Genomic DNA, 15,619 nt, shown 5'->3' with positions numbered 1-15,619 from the left:
GGGATTTGATTTTTGATTTTTTTACTATTGGTTTGAACATTCGTCTCGGGACACGGCCACCGTCTGGGTCGAGTAGCGTGCGGGATGACAGTGTTTAGATGTTGAGTCCGTGGGTTCCTCAGGAAGAAGTGGAAAGGGCAGACGAATATGAGAGTGAGGAAGGTGTAATGAATTGAATGATCGGGTGTCTGCAGATGTAAAAATTTCACAATAAGTTGCCTACGTGTCGCGTTGTGATTGGAGGGTTGCTATACTTTACTTAACAGCCGGACCGTTCCCCAGCTTTTCTCTTTTGCTTTTATGGAGAAATTTTTTTACAACAAAAAAGCTTGTGCTGGTTTAGTGTGCAACTTTGATAAGGCCAATGAGGAAGTTAACAATGTGACCTAAGATCGATGGATGAAGTATTTTCTTGATTCTTAGGCCTCGTTTTGATAGTAAGATGAGATGAGATGATTTGTAAATAGTAGTGAAATGGTTCGTAAATAATAGTAAAATGGTTTGACTTGTGAGATGTTTTGTGAGGTTTTGGAGAGAGAGAAGAAATTAAATAAAAATATTATAAAGTTAAAATATTATTAGAATATAGTTTTTTAATATTATTTTTGTTTTGGGATTTGAAAATTTTGAATTGTGTTTTGTTTGGAAGTTTGAGAAAATTGTGATAATTAGAGTAATGATTAGATGAAAAAGTTGAAAATTTGAAATTGAAAAATATTTGTGTTTGTGGTGTTTGGATATTGAGATGAGATGAGAGAGTTTTGCTATCCAAATTAGACCTAAATCCTAACTACTGATTATAAATCCTAAATCTAGTTAGTGCGCCAAAGTGGCAATGAAAAGTGGTCTATAGTTTGTTGGTGAAAACTTTAATTTGCTGATGATTTGCATACACTTTTGAGTACGCTAGCTTTTTTTTTTTTTTGATAAAAGGAGCTTCATTCATAGATAAACTCAAGTTACAAATGAGAATTGTCCAACCAAACGTATTGAGCAACAAAAGAAGGAACAAAATGCATCCACATCTCTACATCTTGTACTCTCCAAGCATGTCTAGCTAAAAAGTGAGCCACTTGATTCCCCATGCGTGAAACATGTTGTACCCGATGTTCTTGGAACTGCTTTAGCATATTCTTCACCTTAGAGATGAGGTTACCTAGCATTGATAAGGATTCCTCAGATACTTGTAAAGTCTCGACTAAGAGCAAGCTGTCACTTTCTAAGATGATCTTAGTTATTCCCAGTTGAGAGCTAAACTGTAATCCTCTAAACATTGCCAATAGTTCCATTGATTCAACTTCCACCACCTCATGTTCTGATTTGCTAACTGCCATGACAACCTGACCATTCTCATCCCTTACTACAAAACCCACCCCTGCCTTTTGATAGTCAAAGAACATTGCCCCATCCACATTTAGTTTAAAGAAACCTGTGGGAGGAGCATTCTAGCATGGAATAGGTTTCAAACCGTGTCTTAATGGAGGATGAAACAGAATTTTGCAGACTCAATGCATGATTAATCACAGACTCTGGAGACAACTTAGCCTGCTCATAAATCAGCTTGTTACGCCTATACCAGAAGGCCCATGCAATGAAGAAGAATCTTTCTAGCTGTGATGAGTCTCCATCATCCAAAATTTGCCTTGCTACACGGTTAACATAGACAACATGAGTAAATGTCCTCATAATAGGCATAACAGATATCCAAACAGCAAGAATATCAGGATAATTGATAAGAGCATGACGGAGATCTTCACTCTGGAAGCCATAGAAGTCACACTGAATAGAATCCACAACCTTTCTTTTAAATAAATTCTGTTTAGAAGGTAACCCTTCCTTACAAGCCTTCCATGCAAAAATCTTGATCTTTCGAGGGATATGCATTTTCCACATAGATTTCCATAGTTTCTTATCTTCACAAGCTATAGAATTTTCTGGTAAACCCTAAGATGCCATAGCTCTCAAGAAGCGATATGCACTCTTTACACTAAAGTTGCCAATTCTCTCATGCCTCCAAAATCATACATCCTCATACCTACCAGGACTTAGAACAATCTTCAAAATATCAGCAGCAATATTTGGATTGAAGAGGGCTCTAACCTACTCAACATCCCACCTCCTCGATTGGCTATCAATTAGGTTTGCAACCTTTATTGATAGATCTGTCTCATCACTAAGAACCATTTCTGTCTTCAAGGCTTGATGTCCAGGCACCCATATATCCTTCCAAATTCTAGTAGTGTTCCCATCTCCAATTCTCATTTGACAACCTCTCAGCAAGATCCTTCTAGCCTCCCATATCACTTTCCACGCATAAGATGGGTTAAACCCCAGTTTTGACTCAAAGAATGAACAATAAGGAAAATACTTAGCTTTATACACTTGATGGAGTAGGGAATCTTCATTCTTTAAAATCCTCCAAGCTTGTTTTGCAAGTAGAGCAGAGTTAAACAATTTCAAATCTTGAAACCCCATTCCACCTCTAGTTTTTGATTCACAAAGTTGATCCCATTTGCACAAGTGAATTTTCCTCTCCTCAGTTCTCTGGTCCCACCAAAACTGAGCCACTAACCTCTCCAAATCTTTACATAAACTTGTTGGCAATTTAGAACAACTCATTGCATAGGAGGGGATAGAAAGAGCCATTGCTTTTATTAACATTTCCCTTTCACCTATAGACAAAAACTTATCCTTCCATCCCTGCAATTTCTTCCATACTCTCCTTCTAATTTCAACAAATGCTATTGACTTTGATTTCCCCACAACAGGAAGCAATCCCAAATATTTTTCATACTGCCCCCCCCCGCCCCACATAGATAAGATACTCCTCTTGATAGATTCTGTTACATTTATACTAAAAAACATTGAGGTTTTATCTTGATTGATTCTTTGACTTGATACCATTTCATATTTATACAAAAGCTCCTGAATATTTGTACAAGTAGCCACATCAACCTTGCAGAATATGACTGAATCATCTACAAACAGTAGATGATTAACTCGAGGAGCTCCCCTACACAGTTTGATCCCAGGTACAGTACGTAACCCATTAGCTTGTCTTAGCAACCTTATTAATCTCTCTGTATATAATAAAAATAGGTAAGGGGATAGAGGGTCCCCTTGCCTAAGTCCTTTAGAAGGTACAATAGGAGTAGAAGACACTCCATTTATCATCACAGAGAAAGAGATAGACTTTACACACTGCATAATCAACCTAACCAGATTGCTACTAAAACTCAGCCTCAACATGATCTCTTCCAAAAAGTCCCACTCGACCCTATCATAGGCATTTGACATGTCCAACTTCAAGGACATAAATCCATTCTTCCCCTTTCTTTTCTGTTTTAGGAATTGCACAAGTTCATATACCACAAGGACATTATCTGTGATCAGTCTGCCTTGTACAAAGCAAGACCGTGTAGCAGAAATGATGGAAATGAGAACACTTTTAAGTCGATTTGTGATACCTTTAGAAATTAGTTTGTACATGACATTGCACAAACTAATTGGCCTAAAGTCAGAAACATGAATAGCATTCTTCTTTTTGGGAATTAATACTAACAATGTATGATTAAGACCCTCAGGAAATACACCTGTATTAAGAACATTAAGAACTGCAGCAACAACATTACCTCCAATTAAATGCAAATATTTCTGAAAAAAGAGAGAGGACATGCCATCAGGGCCATGAGCTTTGTTTGGATGCATTTGGTTCAAGGCACATGTCACTTCTTCAGCTGTAAACTCCCTTTCCAGCTCCATATTCATCTCAGGTGTGAGTCTATGTTCCATATCCTCTAAAATCTCCATATCACCCCTTTTTGATGAGGATGAAAAAAGGGATTTAAAATAATCTGTAATTAGGCTATCCTTACTTGCACCTTCTCTCCAATTGCCTTCACTATCCTGAAGCTTCAATACAGAGTTCCTCTTTTTCCTCTGGGAGGCCTTAGAATGAAAGTATTTGGAGTTTTTGTCCCCACTTTGCAGCCATAATACTCTTGACCTTTGCTTCCACAATAGTTCCTCTCTCTCCAACCAAAGTTGGAAATCATTTCTAGCAGCATAGAGATCTTCAGTTCTTGCACAGTTAAGGTCTAATTCCTGCAGTTGTTGTAGTTTTTCCTTTGCTGAAGCTAAACTTTTGTGGACCAAACCAAAAGAGGTACGGTTCCAACCAGCCAACTTACTGCTGCAATCCTTAATTCTTCTCATGGTATCAGTCATGTTCCCATTACCAGACCTGTCTTGCCACACATCTGTTATAATTTGTTCATAATCTATATGGCCCACCCACATAGGTTCAAACCTGAACAATTTCTTCCTTCTGTTTTGCTGTGAGACACCCTCAGTATTTAACCAGACAGGTATGTGATCTGAATAAGACACAGACCCGTGAGTAATCTCAAAGTCAGGAAATAAGTCCACCCATTCAGAAGATGCTAAGCATCTATCCAATCTTTCACATATTCTATCATTACCCTCCCTGTCATTACACCAAGTATAAAAGGGCCCTTACTAAACCCCAAGTCCTGCAAATTATAGTCAAACATAATAGAATGAAAAGGCTCCATAAGGCCATTAGGTCTCTTGTCCCCCCCCCCCCCCCCCCCCCCCCCCCCCCCCCTAAAAAAAAAAATTCTCCTTTGGCTCTAAAATCTCATTAAAATCTCCCATTAGTAACCAATGACAGCTAACAGAATTAAACAAAAGGCGCATTAAGTCTCAAGTTTCATGCCTACATGCTGTGACAGGATGACCATCAATACCAGAAAGCATCCAATCCCTTCCTTGATCCAAATCACATTTAATCAGAGCATGAATGTGATTGGAGGAGTAGTTAATCATATGTAAGTTCACCTTAGATTTCCACATGAGCACTAAACCTCCATTTTTGCCACGACAGTCTACAGTTAAACAATTAACATAACCCAATCGAAATTTGTACCTTTCCATAACACTAGAATTCACCTTTGTCTCCTGCGAGAAGACAATGTCGAGATCTTTCTTGATGAGGTCAAGAAGTGTACGCAATCCTTGTGGGTTCCCAAGCCCATGAAGATTCCAGCTTAAGCACTTCATGGCTCCCGACGGGGCTGACTCTTAGCCACTGCCAATACATCATTCACACCATCTTTGTTCAAACATTGAGGTAAGTTCAAAGATAGTCTCTTTGAAGCTCTAAGATCACCCTCTTCCAGTAGAAGTGCTTCCCTCTTCTTTGATAACTTGACCGTTATAACCTTCTCAGTCATGTTCAAAATTAAAGTGGTCTTGGGATTACGGCTCTTTCGTTTAGGAATAGGCCCAACAGGACGGGAGGCTTCAATTGTGATTGGGCCCATAGCACTGCCTTTACCTTTTGATAGGCCCGAGATAATATCTGTTGAGGTGGTTACATCATATAAAACGACATCATTGACATGATAGCCGTTAATTCACTCTTCGTCACGAGATTTCTGCACCTCCCCTGTTTCCGTAGAAACCTCCAAATTCGTAACTAATATCCTGTGCTATTGAAATTCAGAGACTTTTGGAACCTTATCGCCTAAGTTCGACCGTTAGACTGTGTTTGTCATTTGAAAACTTAGCCTGATCTTCCACTAAAACTGCAGTAGTGCCCTTTTTTCTCGCTGAAACATTATCCTTGGAATAACCATAGCCAACCAGACGACAGCGCCACTCTCAACCATTGCCCATACGGGAAAGTGGCAGAGGGGTCAGCATCTTGGCAAGCTTTCCAACTCCCACAATCCCGATGGCCATGCCCCAAATGGTCACACTGATAGCTGAAGTCCGGTAACCGTTCATAAGAAAAACGAACCCAACAATCTCTCTGAGCCCCTAAAGAAACTTTCTTATGTCGCAACAACAGTTTAGTAATATCCAGACTAACTCTAATTCACATGTACTTCCCCAAGCCAAATCATCTTGATCCAGATCAATTTCAAGTACCCTACCCAATGATTCACCAATACGCCTTCCCACATACTCATTAGAAGCCATCATAGGCAGATCGTGCACCCTAATCCAAAACGATGCTTCTGTGAAAATAATCTCATGAACCTGTAATTGGCCTTCAAATTCTTTTGTGAGGACTAACTGTTTGTTGAAAGTCCATGGGCCATCACATAACACCCTTTCCTTGTCCCGATTTTCCTCAAACTCCACTATCATGAGTGCAGGGGTGAGGTCCCTAACTTTGATGATCTTCCCAGGTCTCCAAATACGTCGCATAGTCTACTTGAAAGCCTCTCTATTAAAATGACGATTGGTGAACAGTTTTAGGAACAGATATTGCTCCCCTCTTGCTAGGGCTGAGCACCGACTGTTTCCTCCGACTCCGACTTTGTCGGAGGTCGAATCCGACCTCCAACTCCGACTCCGATACGTACAGAATCTGCTCCGACTCCGACTCCGACTTGTTGGAGCGGAGTTGGAGCGAAGTCCGATTTTTTTTTTTTTTTGTCTTTTTTAACTTCATATTTGACCCACTTTTTTTTTAAAAAAAAATTTTTGTGGGCTTTCAAATTTCAATTTTCTCAACATTGCAATCTAAACTAATTAAACTTTTGATTATAACAAAAAATACAACTAAATAAAACAACTAACATACTAACTTTTGATTAAACTTTTGCTATAGTGATTTTAATTTCGTATAACTATATAATAGTATTAGTATAAATATTATACTAACTATATCACTAATAGTATTAGTATACTAATAGTATTAGTATACTAATACTAATATATCACTATAGTTAATAGTACCCTATAGTAATATAACTATATTAGTATTAGTTATAGTGATTTAAATTTTAGTATAACTATATTAGTATAAGTTATAGTGATTTAGTATAGTTATAATACTATAAGTTATAACTATAGTCTATATTAGTATTAGTATTAGTTATAGTGATTAGCATAATTATATATTAGTATTTGCTATAGTGATTTTAATTTAGTATAACTATATTATAGTATTAGTATAAATATTATACTAACTATAGCACTGATTGTATTAGTACACTAATGTCTAATACTAGTATATCACTATAGTTAATAGTATCATATAGTAATATAGTATTAGTAATTAATACTATAGTGATTTATATAGTAATTTATATATAGGCTTAAAGTGGTTTACTAATTTATATATTGTAATTAATACTATTAGTAATTTATATGAATAATACTTTAGTTATTATACATTAGTATTATATGTTATTATAAATTTATAGATTAGTGTTTACCATTAGTATTACAATATTGCATGTTGATGTTATTATGCATCTTAGTGTTTATAGTATATTATATATACATTAGTATTATATGCTATTATATTTATACATTAATAATTTAGTGTTACATGGTAGTAATATTGTAAATTTGTAATAGTATGATATTTACATATAGTCATATACTAAACTATTATTAGTCAATTTAGTCTATATATTATAGTATAAATATATTATTTAACTAGTATATTATTGAGTTTAACTAACTATATAAGATATAGTTGTATAAAATTTAAATAATTAATATATAGAAAAACACATCTTTTTATAAAATATGTGTAAAATTGGAGGCGGAGGCGGAGTCGGAGGGCATGTCGGAGGCGGAGGCGGAGTTGGAGGGTCGGAGTAAGATCGGAGCAAAGCCGGAGTCGGTTCATCAATGACTCCGACAAGTCGGAGTCGGAGTCGGATTCGGAGTCGGATTGTCGAATTTTTGCTTAGCCCTACCTCTTGCAATCACATCCCCTAATAAGTCAGTATCCACAAACACCTCTGGCGATTCTTCCTCAGTGAGAGAGTTTCTCACACATATTACTTAAATCATTCGCCATCCTCTAAGAGGAAACCTATAAAACCCCATTCCCGTAGGCTATGAGTGTCACATGGTTTTTATAAAATAAACCCGGTAAGAGATATCATATTTAATAACATGAAATTAACATCTATTTCATAAAAGATTTGTCTAATAAAATGTCTTCCAAAAACTTAAATGAATAAATTGAATAAATTTATGTCATAAAAGAAATTTTATTCTAGAAAGTCTGAAACTAAATCAACTGCTCCTTCTAATCCTGGCCTGCTTGCTCGTGTTAATCATCCTCGCCTGGGTAGTTTAAAAACATAAAAAAAAACTAAAATGAGTCGAAGACTTAGCAAGAAATTCATCACAACGTAAACATAATAAACATAAGGTTTTCATAAAAGTTTTCACGCTAAGAGCTTAAAATTCATGATTGTTCATACTGATGTTTATGCTATGCATTAATGATTTATTTGAATTAACTGACTGATATGACTTAACTGATTGATCTAACTGACCCACACACTCAACCCTGTGTGTGAGGTTGTGCGCCGGCCCCACATCCCGCAGCCGCGAGGGGAGCTGCTGATAGTATTCTGGCATACTATGGTGGACTACGCTTGAGTCCGTGGCTTGCACAGCCACCCTGAAACTGAACTGCATTGGTACCATGCATCTGAATGGCCATCTGATTAACTGATCTGATCTTATCTTGCACTTGAATTTAAGATAGCTTACGTGTCTTATGCACATAAGACGTATGACATAATACATACATAATTATAATTTCTGAATCTGAACATGATGCGGAATGACATGATCGTATGCTATGTTGGATGACATGTTTGCATAAAACATGAGTGGTATATAAAAATGGTTGTCAAAGAACTGGCGCTAATAATAATCTATATAAGCTGAACTGTGATGATCCTAATTTGTGATCAAATTACTTACCTCGCTATGCTTCTTCTTGAATCTCACTTCGTAGCTCGTCACTTATATGCAGTATTAACTATCACTAAATCTGTCTAGGAACAACATGTACTAATATCCTACTTAATTAAATTCATAATCTAGAAGATAGTCAAATAAATCTTTATTTAACACCATAATCGATAAATCTTGATATTTTAAATTACTTAAATACTAATAACATATTATAATTTAGTAGAATACTTGGGCTATTTTAAAGAAGTCATAAAAATCCCAATTCTTAAAATAGGTTTCCTTTCTTAACATAATTATTCAATCTTATAAGAAATCTAATAAATATTAATATCATTTAAATATTCTTAACATATTTCTTAATTTCTATTTAAAATATAACTTAATAATTTTATTAAAATCTGGCTAAATAGACAAAGGGGAATATTAACTAAAATAATAGGCTCAATAGTATACTTTAAAATACATTTCAAATTCTTTAAGCATTTTCTAATAAAAATGAGCTTATGACTAATATATTTATTTAATAAAATTAAACTCAACTTAAAATGTTAAGCACAACCCAATTGCAAATAATTAAGCCCACATGAGGTCAAGCCCAATTAAAACCATATACTAGTTTATAAAATTAGTCCCTTTCAGAAAAAGGGGAAGGCCTAAGGCCCATGTGAGGAAGCCACTTAGGAACCAGAAGCTCTTGGTCGGATAGGCTTAGGGCCCACAGGCCCATCATGAAATAAAGAGTGGCTACTCTTTCATGAAACACACGAGACAAACATAGTTTGAAAGGGAAGGCAGTGCGATAGTAGGGGACTCGCCGAGGGAAGCGGCACGGCATGGCGACTAGCGGGGGTCACGACGACGAAATATGAGGCTCCTTTGAGCATCACCAGAGAGAGAGAGAAACCATTGAGTGCTGTTAAACCGAGAATCAGAGTAGATGAATGGAGTTTGCAATAGGGAACTTATGGGGAGGACGTGCGGCGGATCTTGTTTGACAGAGAGTTCTCGGACAGCGGTTTCTATGTTTACCTAGGTGGTTTCCAGCGCGATAGGTTGTGGGGGTATCAGGTTTATGTGTATGGGTCCTCCTACAGTGGTTCTCGGTATGCAAGTCGGCACGGGGTGGAAGAGATGTGGCTGGCCGTTGGCTTACGGTGGCTATCCAGGGCATTGGCGTACTTTTGGACACGGTGGTGATTTGAGTGGGGTGGTCAAATCAAAGGTTTGGCCTTCACGGTTGTGCTATGTTTTGATGAGAAAGAACAGAGGTTGCGTTGGTGTCTCGAGGGCTAATTTTGGTGGTTCCTTGTGGTTGGCTGCGGTGAAGGAGTAAGGTAACTCATGTCATGAGTCGTGGTGGGAGAGTCCTCCAAGGCTTGAGTGTATGCTATTCGTTCATTGGGAAGGGCTAGGGCTCTTCTTCTCCATCCGATCCAATGGTGGGTTGCTGGTGACTGGCCGAACTATAGTTTTCCTCTCGGTTTGGACATGGAGGATCATGTAGTGAAGGTCTCTCGATGTCGGGTAGTTTGAGAAGGACGGGAGGTTGAGTGGCAACCCTAGTTGTATGAGGGACCGTTGTGTGTGAATTTAAAACCTACGGATATAGATATATATATATATATTTATATATATATATATATCTATATATATGAAACCCTAGGTGCAAGTTCAGGCCAGAAGACAATGTATGTGGGGCTAAATTGAAATGATTGGTTTGCTGCGATGGTTTCACGTTTCAACATGGTTCATTATACGATAATTAATAATTAATAATTAATAATTAATAATAATAATAATAATATTAACCTCAATTAAAATTACACATGTTATTAATAGGATTGGATAAAATTCATAATAACATATGTTAAAATAAGTATTTTTGATAATATTTTAAAATTTAAATAAATAAATAATATATAGTTTAATTTAGGCTCAACATGACACAAACCTAAATAAATAATAGCCTATCAACATTCGATAACATTGGTTCATTAAACCTAATTTAGGCTTAATAAGATTATTTATATTCCATCCTTGGAAATATTGGGCCTGGTCGTTACAAATTTATCTCTTTATAAAAATTCCGTTCTCGAAATTTGCTGGTACCTCAAGCAACCTACATACTTGTCCGTCACATTCTTTTCATGTTTCCATTTTAAATCCTCGATCATTTAGTCGAGTCTAACATTTCAAGATTTTAGTCCTCCATTACTTATTTCTAAACCTCGCATATTTTCCTAATCCTTTTACACGTACACATTCGTGCACTTACTGTCAACCATCACACACTTCGAAAATACAATACAATCCAAAAATGTAAATCTCGACAACAAGATTGATTAAAAACCTAATAATAGTATCACCCAAACCATTATCTTACTCCAATAAATAGTAAGTAACAGTCTCCACATAAAGTAAAATAATAATAAAAAAATCTCCACATAAAAAAAAAAAAAAAAAATTCTCCACATAACATACTAAAATAAATTATTCACATAAAATAATAACTTCAAATAATAACAGAATAAAACTTTTCAAAGTTCGCAGTCTCTAAAAATGTCTCGATACTAGAATCTTTAAAAATGAATTACCACTACAATCCTGGCCTATGGGTTTTGGGCCCACATCTCCAATGTGTCACTCTTAATATGCTTGTCTAGCATTCATGTGTAGTCCATTAACATGTATCTCAATTATACATTTAGCGACCTTAACCAACTCCAAATATTTCATCGCACTCCTATTGTGCTCATTCGATCATTAAACCTATCATGTGTACATCTAATGCATACACATACTTAAATCAATCATCTTCTCTTTATAAAATTTAAGTCTCCACACCTCAAAAATATATTGACTTCACAATTTCCTTTTATAACTCTATTGCTATGTAACACCACAATATTTGAAATTTTCCTATAATTTTTTTATCCCATTCATGCTAGGCGAGATAAATCATATTACCTAAAGAACATAACATACCTTCCATCAATAGTCATGAAATACCAAAACACCACATGCAAATTTACGCCATAACTCCAAAACCTACTAACTAAATTCCCAAATTTCCTTAAATAAGACTCCATCAAATATAATTCAATCTCCATCCATTCTCATGAACCAGATACACTATCAATCTTAAAAGCAAAAGCTTCCTAACTTCACATTCCTTCAATCAATTACATTGTCGTAACCATATATGTTAACACAAAACCCACAATACACGTAATATCCATAAAATTCTACATATCTATGCTACATAAAATTATCTGGTGCCAGGTGTCATATTCTAAGTTAACCAATAACATATAGTGCTATCTATTGAGAGCTAATAAGCGATTTATCCAAATCTAAAAATATTCGAATAACTCTCGAGCGGGTTAGGAGCATCCTAGGTGACCTTATCCTAGAATTAATAAAATACTAATTTTCTTTTCAAAAGTCTACAGAATCTCTTGACCGGCTCTGATACCAAATTGTAACACCCATTTCTCGTAGGCTAGGAGTGTCACGTGTTTTTCAGAAAATAAATCTGGTAAGAGATATCATATTTAATAACACGAAATTAACATTTATTTCATAAAAGATTTGTCGAATAAAATGTCTTCCAAAAACTTAAATGAATAAACTGAATAAATTTATATCATAAAAGAAATTTTATTCTAGAAAGTCTAAAACTAAATCAAATGCTCCTTCTAATCCTAGCCTGCCTGCTCATGTTCATCATCCTCGCCTGGGTGGTTTAAAAATATAAAAACAAACTAAAATGAGTTGAAAACTCAGCAAGCAATCCATCACAACGTAAACATAATAAATATAAGATTTTCATAAAAGTTTTCCTGCTAAGAACTTACATTAAATTCATGACTGTTCATACTAATGTTTATGTTATGCATGACTGATTTATCTGAATTAATTGATTAATCTGACTTAACTGACTTATCTGATTGGCCAACACACTTAACCCTGTGTGCGAGGTTGTGCACCGGCCCCACGTCCTGCGGTCGTGAAGGGAGCTGCTGATAGTATTCTGGCATACTATGATGGACCACGCTTGAGTCCGTGGCTTGCACATCCACTCTGAAACTGAACTGTATTGGTACCATGCATCTGAATGGTCATCTGATTAACTGATTTAATCTTATCTTACACTTGGACTTAAGATAGCTTACGTGTCTTATACGCATGAGACGCATGACATAATTCATACATAATTATAATTTCTGAATTTGAACATGATGTGGAATGACATGATCGTATGCTATGTTGGATGACATGTTTGCATATGACATAAGTGATACATAAAAATAACTGTCAAAGAACTAGCGCTAATTATAATCTATATAAGCTAAATTGTGATGATCCTAATTTGTGATTAAATTACTTATCTCGTTGTGCTTTTTCTTGAATCTCAATTCGTAGCTCATCACCTATACGCAGTATTGATTATCACTAAATCTGTCTAGGAACAACTTGTGCTAATATCCTACTTAATTAAATTCATAATCTAGAAGATAGTCAAATAGATCTTTGTTTAACACCATAATCGATAAATCCTGATATTTTAAATTACTTAAATACTAATAACATATTATAATTTAGTAGAATAGTTGGGCTATTTTAAATAAGTCATAAAAACCAAATTCTTAAAATATGTTTCCTTTCTTAACATAATTATTCAGTTTTAATATCATTTAAATATCCTTAACATATTTCTTAATTTCTATTTAAAATATAACTTAATAATTTTATTAAAATCTGGTTAAATAGAAAAAGGGGAATATTAAATAAAATAATAGGCTCAATAGTATACTTTAAAATACATTTCAAATTCTTTAAGCATTTTCTAATAAAAATGAGCTTATGACTAATATATTTATTTGATAAAATTCAACTCAACTTAAAATGTTAAGCACAACCCAACTGCAAATAATCAAGCCCACATGAGTCCAAGCCCAATTAAAACCATATACCAGTTTATAAAATTAGCCCCTTTCAAAAAAAAAGGAAAGACGTAAGGCCCATGTAAGGAAGCCCACTTAGGAACCAGAATGATATGAACCCGCGGGAATGGAATCTCTTGAACCCACAATCAATTTGAAAACTCGCTCAAGAAAGCCAAAATCAAGTCAATGAATGGTGAACCTAGATCCGTTGAGAACTCGTTTCAAGAACCTAGATTATATTAAAATCTAGACCCGTTGAAGAACCTGTCTCAAGAACCTAGATTACAAGGAGGAACGCCACAAAAATTTTGATTTACCTTTGATAAGGTCAAAAGTTCAATTAAGAACAAGTGGAGATAAACTCAACTCATAATGAATAAATTCATCAAATTTCATAAACTGATTAAAATGAGGATACAAAGAGTATTTAAACCTAAACCTAATTAAAACCCTAGCCAAAATAAAGCCCTTTCTTTCAAAACTACTCCTGGATGAATAGTGCCACGCTACAGTACCGCGGCTATAGTAACTCGCTACAGTACCTCATTAAACCCTAGTTCCTAAAAAGTAATTTTCCAAATAAGCCCTTGGTCAAGATACAAGGCCTTTCTAAAAACCCTAGTTCATAAGAAGAAAGACATATGTGGGCCAAACATCCTCAAGCCCACTTATTCTAAACTAATAAAATAAATCCTTTAAATGATTTTAATAAATTGAAAGTCTTTAATAACAATAGGCCCAAACAATAACTCTAAGTTATTTCTTCCATAGCATGTATCAACTGGATCAAAACTGGTTCTTCTTCTTTTGAGCCCATCTTGTGAATTGGTCGCTTACTAGTTTCATCCAAAGTGGATTGCACCAATTCTTGCTTTACTTCCTTGATTTTCTTAGCTTTTGATATTGTAATTATCCCATTTGGAACTTGCAAATGATCTTTAAAACTAGGTTCACCTTGGTTCTCATTTTTCCCCTTTCCTCAAAAGGATTGGACCTCAAATCTCCACTTGCATCAAAGGGAAAAAGGTTTGTAACATTGAAAATAGCAAAAACATGAAACTTACCTGGAAGATCCACTTTATATGCATTTTCATTAATTTTCTTCAGAATTTGAAAAGCTTAATCCAAGCTACTCTTGTCATCAACAAGTAAAAGCATCAAAGCTAAATGAGTAAGTGGGTTAAAACTATAAACAATTTCAAATGGAGAATAAGAAATAGTGGTATGTAAGGTTTTATTATATGCACACTCTAATAAGGGCAAAGGATACTCCTGCAGACGTCCATGTAACAATTAAATGAATGGCAAATGATACTCCCACAAATGTTCATGAAACACACAAAAAACTTTCCTTACACCAAAATGACCACTCCAATTATATGCAAACTCAATGAATGGCAAACAATACGCCCGCAAACGATCATGCAACACGTTAATGAATAACAAATGATACTTCTACAAACGTTTATGCAACACGTCAATGAATGGCAAATGATACTCCCACAAACGTTCATGCAACACAAAGAAAGTATTCCTTACACCAAAGTTACCCAACAAACCACCATGTCTATCACACACAAGCAACTTACGCATAAAACTAGTAGGCACACAAAATCTATTCTCTCTAAACAAGTACCAATCTAGTTTATAGAACTTACCAATCGATGACTTCTCACATGTTCCATACACACTAGCAAAGTCATCATCATTAGCAAGCAATTCCTTACCATAGTCAAGTCTCAACAATTTTGCATCTAAAATGAAGATAAGGACATACATTCTTGCTAAAGCATCAAGTATAAAATTTTTCATACCTTGTGTGTATTTGAATACAAGAGGAAAGGTATCAATGAATTCCTTCCACTTGGCATGCTTTCTATTCAACTTACCTTGTCCCTTCAAGT

Source organism: Juglans microcarpa x Juglans regia, chromosome 5D (assembly GCF_004785595.1).
Source record: "Juglans microcarpa x Juglans regia isolate MS1-56 chromosome 5D, Jm3101_v1.0, whole genome shotgun sequence".
Taxonomy (NCBI): domain Eukaryota; kingdom Viridiplantae; phylum Streptophyta; class Magnoliopsida; order Fagales; family Juglandaceae; genus Juglans; species Juglans microcarpa x Juglans regia.
This window is presented reverse-complemented; position numbering follows the sequence as displayed.